The sequence below is a fragment of the Dama dama genome, chromosome 18 (genome assembly GCF_033118175.1).
Source record: "Dama dama isolate Ldn47 chromosome 18, ASM3311817v1, whole genome shotgun sequence".
Taxonomy (NCBI): Eukaryota; Metazoa; Chordata; class Mammalia; order Artiodactyla; family Cervidae; genus Dama; species Dama dama.
The window spans coordinates 29,509,119-29,519,297 of NC_083698.1; positions in this window are offsets into that span (position 1 = coordinate 29,509,119).

Below are 10,179 nucleotides of genomic sequence, written 5' to 3' on the forward strand. Positions count from 1 at the left end.
CTGCACTCTTGCTGCCTCCTACCACTTGGCTGTTTCTTCTGTACACTTGGCTGCCTCTCCCCAACACTCAGTTCTCGGTCCTCTTCTCCTCTTTATCTCACTCCCCTGGTGATTTCAGCTGTCTTTGGCCTTTCACAGCACTAGTATGCTGAGAGCTCCCTAACTGTCACCCCCAGCTCAGACCTCTCTTCTGCACCCCGGCCCACATCCCCAAGAGTTCCAGCTTCGTCTCTCCACTTGATGCCTCACAGCCTCTCCTGAAACAGAATGCCTGGTCTTCTCCCCACGATTCCACAAGAGGTCTTCCCTTCACTGTTAAGAGCTTCTCCATTCTTCCAGGTGCTCCAGCCAAAGACCACGGTGCGGTCCTTGATGCCTTTCCTTCTCTGATACCCGGATTGCTTACTGTCTAGAGAACATCTGCTGACTTCCAACTGTATCCTGAATCAAACTCTTCCTCAGTGCCTCCAATACACTGCCCTCCCTGTTTCATTCAAAGGTAAAGCCAATGATTTAGAGTTGTCTACAGGGCCCTATCACGCTTCTTCTCTCTGACCCCTCCTCCTGCTTGTCTCCAGCCAAACTGGCCTCCTGGCTGCTCTTGAAGCGCAAAGGGCACCTCCCACCCTAGAATCCTGGCTGGCTATTCCCACTTGCTTTAGGACTTTATTCAGATGTTATCCGCTCAGTGAGTCCTGCCTGGTTGTCTTACTTAAATCCAAGCTGCAGGTCCCTACGCCCACACTCCCAGTTCCCTATTGGCAATGCTTTTTCACAGGTCTTACCTTACAACTCATGTAACTTCCATGAGAGTAAGGGTATTTTTTCTGTTTTGTTCACTGTGTATTTCAAAGGCCTACAACAGTTTCTGGGTATACAGTAGGTATTTAATAAATATCTCTTGAATGAGTGAATGAACACATGCCTTACATTTGAAACTTAATAAGGGAAATAACCATCTTGGGATTCTTACTAGGATATGCTGACCCTCCAGCACAACCAAAGCCATTCTTCCACATAACCCTGAATTCCACTGTTACAGAAACATCTCCATATATCTGAAATGAAGCTGAAAGAAAGTGTAATAATTTCATTTCTGCCTCTTGAATACCCAGCTCTCCACACCCTGGCAGCTCTCCTATCCTAACTTTGCCAAGAGCCACATGCCCATTTAAGGACCAGATACCCATCTTGAACCCTTGGACAGACACGTTTGAGCACTGATTTCCCTTGGCTCAAATGACCACGGATTGACCTCAGTTCAAGAATTTCACTTCATTACAAACATTTTTGTTGCACTGGTTTCCAACAAGGATGTACAGTATCTACACTGGTTCTGTTTCAGTCTTGACTCCAGCAAGACTGCTTCTCAATCTCTCTGTGTCTCTGTTTCCTCATCTGTAAAATGAAGATTATGGTAACTGTACCTGAGTCACTTGTGCTGAGAAATGATGAGTGAACAGATATAAAGTACTTAGAACAGCACAGACACCGTCAAGTGCTCAATGAATGTTAGCTGTTATTATCAGCATTGTTACTCTCATTATTAATACTAAACACAGTACCTTATTTGGCTTTTTATTTCTAGCACCTAGTAAACTGCCTGGGGCAAGGGATGTACTTAGGAAAAGTCTGTTGGATAGTTGAACGAATGGATGAGGATGAGCTTTTTCAGTGCAGAGCCTGTACATTTTCAATCCATTTAGCACCTAATAATTCTCTGGAAAGACTTGCTGAATTCTGAATGGATGGCACACAGGAAGGTTCCTGTATGTACTCTGTACAGCAGAGAATGTTGAAAGAGGATAAAAAAACAAAACTAATGAAGGCATTGAATGATTTGGTACTTCAGAAGTGCTGGAGATAAAACAGAGCAAATCTGTGACTTTGAGAAAAAAAATTTTTTTAATGACTTTTGCGTCTCAGCGTTGTTCTCTAATAACTGGGGCTGAGTAGTCTTTGTGTGCTAGGAAGACTACATTAGACAATGCCTGCAACATATACAATTCAGGGCTGACACCTGGAAAATCTCATTCAATATATACTGACTTTAAAACCACATGGCAAGAATAACTGACACATGCAGCCCTACAGACAAGGTCCAGGAGCCTTGTAAGATAAGGCAAGGTGCCCAGGGTTCAGGGACAAGAGCTCAATCTCCAGGGACCCTTCTTTCTATGATGTCTCTTCTTGTTTGCATATATAGACACCATCACCAAAGGCACATCTTTTTCACCCACTCTGGCCCATGACCCCAGGGACAATCTAGATAATTCTCACTTTTATAACCAGAACTTCTCCCTTTGTCACGTGTGAGGTATTTCTCTAAAACGTTACAAGCAAGTCCAGACAAATTAGCCCTTCAGGAAGCTTGAGTACAAAAACTGGTCATTCTCCACTGGCTTCCGCTCCCCCTACTTCCTCCCCTGGACCCTTGCCAAGTCTGAGCAAGCCAAGTGGACCGCAGAAAGGAGACCCATAGCATGACGAATCTAGTGCTTAATCACAGATGGCATTTGTCTTCAATGCTTGCCCAATATGGACCCAACTTCTGCTTTAGGTGGTCTAAATCCAGATTACCCAGCAATTTATAACCTATTATCTCTGACTGTCTGCAAGGTCTGTGTGTGATTCCTTTTATTATTTTTTTAATGTCATATAATATTTTGAACTGATGGCCTTCTCTCAAAACCTATGGCTATTAGAGAGAAAAAAACTGAGGAAAAAAGTTGTCTTGCCCTTGGATGAGAGGAGGGGACTGCCTGTCTCGCTGGTGCTTTGGGGCATCTGAACAGGGGAACTGGGAGAAGGTTGGAGGCATCAGCTTATCTCTTTGCCTTTCAAAATTAAAAACTGAAAGCTATTTATATGACAACAGTAAGGAGTTAGAACAATACCAACTCAGCAACAGGCAACTAGATTTGTCCTCCTCCCATGAACTTTGAAAAGCAGACATGAAAGTTCTCAATCTTAAAATTTGAAAGACGAAACACTGAAAAACAAACAATGGAATGATGAAAGGGATAATTCTTACAGTTTTGAAAATGTCCCCATATTTTTCCATTTCATCCAATAATTGAAAAAGCCATCAAAAGAAAATAATTACAGTTTTCACAAAGCCCATCACCTCAGTGACCACTGAATAGCTTCACTCCTTAGTATCTTCATTTTGATTACAACAAATGAATTAAAAGTCTACAGTTGGGGCTTTAGTAATATATTTGTCATATGTATGTCTAGCTATGAGTGTGCATATACACATGCATTAATTTGATGATTCATCCTTTAAGAATCAACTTTAAAATATTACTTAGAGTAGGAGTTGTTAAAGAGAACGGTAGTAAAGTAACAGGGATTTGGTCAGCCTTGTTTCCTACCAAATCTCCATACTGAGAATTATATCCAGTAATTATGTGTTGACTGTATGGAGAAATGAAATGGTACATTTAACAAAAATTGTGTATTTAAATGCAGTGCTAGTGTGTGCCAGATTCAAGGAAGGAAATTCAAGCAACCAGGAGAAGGCTTCTGCAGTGATACATGATACACTGGTACTGCCATTCTGGGGTGGTTGCTGATTTCAGAAACAAACCATTGAACTCTCAACTTCTTTTTATCACCGTTAAATCTGTGCACTAGATGCCCTCACTGCTCCACCCCACCAACTCCCTGAAAATTGGCCTTTCCCAGTCCCTACCTTGCACTCCCATCCTTGCCCCTCACTTCATCCCTCCTTTGAATTCCCATATCCTTTACTCTACACTTCCAGGTGCCCCCAAGTCAAAATAGCCTTGGCGTCACCCAGTGTTCATACATTGGCCACCAAAGGCCTGACCAAGGACGCCAGCAGTGGACATAGGAGAGGCAGAGTGAGAAGAAACTGGAAGGAATAATCCACAAGACCTGGCATCCAAGTAGCAGAAGCCATGCAGAGAGTGGTAAAAGTGGGCTGTCTGCTCTGTATGAGAAGAGAAGAATGAAGACCGCGAGGTGGTGCTGAGCAGGAGACGGTGTGAGAGGGTGAGGGTGAGTGGGGCTGGGGCGTGCCACGGTCAGCAGCAACACCAAAGCCTGCACAACTTCACACAGATTAGAGATGGCACAGCTAGTACAAAACGCATGGAACCCATAGTTGGGGGGGAGGGGGGTCAGGTTCTGGCAGGGCTGGGGAGCAGAGATCCCTGAGAAGGAAGTCCCCAAATGACAGCTGTGTCGAGGCTGCGGAGGCCACAATGCAGGCCACACTCCAGGCCACACTCCCTGGTTCTCACCTCTGAGGGCACAGAACACTTCCTTCCTCTCATTTATTAACGAAGTCCCTGCCCATCTGAGGGTTGAGGGGAGGTCAATCCCACAAGCCACCTGCTGCTGAGGGAACCATCAGAGCTTTACCGGAGAAAAATGCTCATTAGTCTTCTATATCTCACTTTTTCAAATGAAGAATCCCTTAGTAAGAATTCTTCCCCTGAGAGAAAGTGGGGCTGTGATTGGAAATCTGAAGGCAAGCGTGCTAGGGCCAATGTGACAAGAGACTCACAAACTGGGTGACTTGAGCAAAAGGCAACGCTTTCCTCACAGTTCTGTAGGTGAGACGTCCAAAAGCACAGTGGGTTCCTCCTGAGGTCCTGACGGCTATGAGGGATGGATCTATTCCAGGCCTCTCTCCTTGGCTTACAGGTGCCTGTCTTCATACTCACATGGCCTTCTCCCTGCATCTTTACACAGTTTTCCCTCTGCACGCATCCTTGTGTTCAAACTTCCCCTTTTCGTAAGGACACCAGACATACTGGGTTTACACCCATGCTAATGACCTTACTGTAACTGGATTACGACTGTAAAGACCCTGTCTCCACACAAGGTCACATTCTGAACACCTGGGGGTTAGGATATCAATATATGAATTTTGGAGGACACCAATCAACCCAGAGCAGCAAGTCAGAGGGAAGGAGTCAGTGCGTGGGGAAGTTCACTTTGCAGGAGAACTCAGGCTAAGCGTGCAGCCTTGGCAGTCATCAGCCTGGCCTCAGGGCTTCGGAAATCCCCCGCGTCTGGTTTTCCCAGTTCTCGTAATCTCACCCCCACCAAAAAGACATCTAAGTGCATTCCATGCATTTCTGGTGAGAAGCTAACTCTGCTGCACTCTGTGCAAACGGCTAACTAGGTTTTAACTGAAGTGATTGAAGTGGTTTGGTTAACCGAAGATCTCTGGAGGAATTTCACCTATTCTTTAAGCCTAAACAAATCTGACCCCGGTGTTTAAGACACTGCACAACATTGGACCACCTGAAGCTCCACCTACTCGGGGCAAATTGGGATGGTAATAAAATGGTTGGTGACCTTTTCCATTCTTGTCATTGCAGAGATATTCTACCTCATGTCTCTCCAAACCGGGGGAAGGACTACTGAGGCAAAGGGTTTGCACTCAGGGTAGGTAAACATGGGCTCGGGCACACAGGGCTCAGCCCCTGCCAACGTGTCAGGTACCAGACGAGACTCACCCATGAGCAGAGCAGCTGGCTGGGTGGGAGAGGGAGTTCTACCTTTCCCACAGGCGGGTGGAATTTACAGAGGGCAGACCTGGACACTCAGAGAGTGGGGCTAAGCCTGCTGCTTTCACCCACAATTTGTGCTTACTGGTTGTACAAACGTTTTGACTGATGGGCTTCCATGCTTTTTTTTGTTGTTGTTTAGTTGCTAAGCCATGTCTGACTCTTTTGCAACACTATGGACTACCAGTTGCTAAAATTTTTTATTACCCCTGAACATGAGCATACAGTTGGAGGGAAACTGGGCAAGAGGTGGAGGTGGAAACCAGCTTATGCTGAAGAAATAGGCTTTATATGGTTAGAATTTAGAGAATTTGCTTGAGCCGTGTAAATGCAGCAGTTCTCAAACATCTTAGTATCAGGACTCTTTTCCACTCTTAAAACTTATGTAGTTTCTATCTGTTAATATTTACCATGTTAGAAGTTAAAATCAAAGAATTTTTCTAATTTTTTTGTTCATTCAATATAATAACTAATCCTTTATATGCTAACATAACTTTTCATGAAAACTGTATTTCCTTCTCCAAAATGTATTGAGAAGACTATCATGTGTTAAATTTTGGGAAATTTATTTAATGTCTGGCCTCAGAGAGGACAGTTAGAATCTCACATCTACTTCCACATTTCAACCTGTTAGTTATGCTGTTTTAACAGAAGAATATGAAGAAAATCCAGCTTTACACAGATATGTAGTTGGCAAAACCAGGGTTTTGTGAATCTCCTGAAAAGAACCAGGTGTCCCCAGGGGTTCTCTGGCTTCACTTTGAGAACCACTGAACTAATGGTCTTATAATCTTGTTATATCCTGATTGGACCTTCTCTTGTAGCTATACTGTTACAAGAAGATTTAAACTTAAGGATTTCAATCCATAGCTGTGTGTGCTCAGTCATTCAGTCATGTCCAACTTTTTGCGACTCCATGGACTATAGCCCTCCAGGCTCCTCTGTCCATGGAATTTTCCAGCAAGAATACTGGAGTGGATTCCTATTTCCTTCTCCAGGGAATCTACCTGACCAGGGATTGAATTTGTGTCTCTTGTGTCTCCTGCCTTGGCAGGCAGATTCTTTATCACTGTGCCACCTGGGAAACCCTTTAATCCATAATATTTAATTTAAAAAATCTAAGAAATTGTAATTTGTCTGTGTTACATACACAGTTATGAAGTCTTATTTCCTTCTATTCCCACATTGGAGGAATCAGCTTTGTGCTAATAATCACTGTCTTTAACTCTGTTTGCAGTACGTCAGCTAAAAAATAGATTATAAGCAAACGCAATTACCCAATAACTATATTTAATTACCATAGTTTCATTTTATGCTTCCAACTCTAAGACCAAAACACTCTTAACTATGCACTTATAAATAATATTAAAATATGTATGCATAAGCCATGGGCTTCCCTGGTGGCTCAGAAGGTAAAAAACCTGCCTGCAAAGCGGGAGACCTGGGTTCCATCCCTGGGTCGGGAAGATCCCCTGGAGGAGGGCATGGCAACCCACTCCAGTATTCTTGCCTATTGAATCCCCATGGACAGAGGAGCCTGGTGGGCTACAGTCCATGGGGTCACAAAGAGTTGGGCATGACTGAGTGACTAAGCACACACACACATGCATAAGCCATAGGCAATAGAAGGTATTTTGTGAATTCTGTTCCATCATCTTTTTTGGTTTGTCTTTCGAGGAACTATGTCATATGAATCATGATGACCACTGACAATGCAAAGGAAGATAAAGGAAACTGGTTCATTGCCCATCTGTTTCAAGTCCAACCCTGATTAGCACATTATGGCTCTCTACGCTGACCAAGGGGGCTTGATTTTAGCAAGACTCCGAGTGTAGTCACAAGAGACAGACTAGCAAACATCTTAATGAGATGTAGATAGTCTTACCTTAAAAGCAGCCCACACATTGTTTCTGTAAGCCAGTGGTTCGCAGAATATCATGTGCTATGCAATACGGTTAACAAGAGTGACTGAGAAGAAACCACTTCACAGATGCCAAAGAGGTTAAAGAAGGCCCAGCCCAAAGTTAAGTCTTGGTACCAACAGTTCCCACCGGAGTCTTAGTTCCTAGGCACAGAAGATGGGAGGAGGAGAAGTATTCCTTCATCATCTTCCAGAAAACCAGGCTGACCTGAGACCCCATGCACTTTAAAGGCCCCCTTCCACCAACCTTGTGTGCCCTGATTACCACCGTGTCATCTCCCTGCATCAGCTGCTCTGCTCCTTGGCCTCCGTATCTGAGGTGCCCCTCAGAGCTCTGGTGCCCCACCTGGAAGTCCTAACAAGATCAATAACCTACATACAGTCAACCTTCAAGCTTTCAGTGCACATTTCCTGAGCCCTGCCTTGTCCCATTCTTTGTGCTCAGCCCCAAGGGAAGATCAGAGTCCTATCATCCTACCTTCCTTGCTGGGCCATTTGCATCTTTAGCAGTAGGTTTAACTGGTGGTCCTTCAGCAGAGCATCACAAAGAGAAGTGAAAACACTCACGTGCTGTGAGGGAAATGTTGAGGGCTGGGGAAAGGTCATGAAGGCATCTCACACTGTCACCCCCAAAGTTACTTAAAGCTATTCCTGTCAAGAGAGAAGGGTCAAACCCCAGGGAACTCACCTTTGGGTCTCTGATCTGGTGTGAATTCCCTTACTTCTTTTGCTAGAGGAGAAAGTGAAAAAAAAATTTTTTTCTAGATTTACTTGAAGAAAAACCAACAGTGCTTCTTTTTAGCTTGGAATGAGGTTTTTTAATGCACAGCCTATGATATCTGGCAAACTGCTGATGCAGTCTAGAGGAAAGGCAAGGAGGCCTTAATATGGGGTTGTCAACTTAAAGTCAATCATTGTGTCTGCCACAGTGACAAAACAAAAATGTGCTTTGGTATTTGGTAGGGAAAGGATGCCTTTCTTTCTGCCTCATTGCAAATAGTCAGTAAATTCATGGCAGTATCTGTCAGACAGAACTTTTCTGACACCACTTTCCCCTTCCTTTGTGGTTTGCTTTTTCTTGGTGATCCTGTTCTACCATTTTCCTTCTGGGTTAATGTTTCTCCCAGATGTTATATAGCAATCCTAAGTCAAGTATGATTCTCCACTAAATCATAATAAAGATAGTGTTAATCTGCATCTTGATTGCACCCATCAGTAGATCAATGTCCACAGGTTTCACATGGATGGGCTTTCTGTGTTGACTAATTGACTGGAACTCATGAAAGGTTTTATAACCCCAGCTAGATCCTGGGGAAGGTCTCAGGTACCAGTCAAAGACTGAAGAAGATATTTCATTCTCAATTTTATTGTCCCTTTAAAAAGGTTAGGCAGAAAAAAGGAAAACGTAGTGTGCTTAATTTTAAAGAAATGTCAAATCAGTTATAATTACTGGATTGCATACCTGGATTAAGCTGTAGAATAGGAATAATGGGACCTTAAGAGATAATGTGGTTTGTTTTATTAAAGGGTAAAACACATATACACTCATATTTCATGGAGCAATAGAGGAAATTTTCTCCTGAAAGAGCAAATAGGCTTAGGAAAACCAGACTCATGAATTCATGCACATTCCTGGCTTTATGACCCCCTGGTTTTATTTGGTTAAAGTTAACTTTCCATACTTGGCTACCAGAATAGCTTTCCATGTGAGGTTGTTACTGCAAAGTGAGTAGCTTAAGTTTTCCCCTCACACCTCACCGGATATTAGTCTTTCAGTGTTCTTGCCCTTCCTTTTGCAATGTTCCTAATTCTCATGCTTCCTGTTGAGAAACTGCTGCACACTGAGGATATCCTGCTTGGTCAGCAGGGTGAGCTGCTCTGAGTGGCCATTCTCAGGAGACCTGCCTCTGCTATGCCTCCACTACAATCATGGTACACCTTGGCACACCTTGTGCCAGGGTTGTCCTCAGGTTTGTGGGATGCAGTTCAGTGTCTCTGAGTAATCATGATCTTGAACAACCGTTGTCAATGTGTGTCCTCTTATAGAATTGCCATGCCATTTCTTGTTCAGAAGCACTGGACATTTTTAGAGGGGGTTCCCTAGTGATTATGTAGCTTTACTTTAGATTAGGTAGAAAAACACATTTTAGGAGTCGAAGATCCCCTCATGAAGCACTATCACATTGAGGAGAAACAATTTTAAGTGGGAAGGTGATTTGAGGAAATGAGGATCCCAGCAGGATTTGTTTCTGGACTGTGACTTCTCATAGTACATAGTCAAGGATTGTTTTGTTAGTGCTGGGAAATCTGAACAGGGAGAAACATGGGCAGCTTTTATGAGGCTCATACATTGAAGGATATTTCTTTATCTGAGGGGGGATGGTTTGCTCCAAGTTGGGAAAAATTGAAAAAAAGTTTGTAGGACTTAAGTCCTAACTCAATTGCGCTCTCGGTTATCTATTACCACTTAACAAACCACCCTAAAATACAGGGGCTTCAAACAAAATCCCAGCTATTATTCGTGATTCTGGGAATTCAGAGCAGGCTCAGTGGGGATTGTTTACCTCTGCTTCAAGAGGTGTTATTTGAGGGGAATCGACTGGGGCTGGAAGATGCAAGATGGCCTCACTCACATGCTCAGAGCACTGGGGCTAAGTGTTGGCGGGGAGACTTCCCTTCTCTTCCAAATGCCTCTCTCTCCATGTGTCT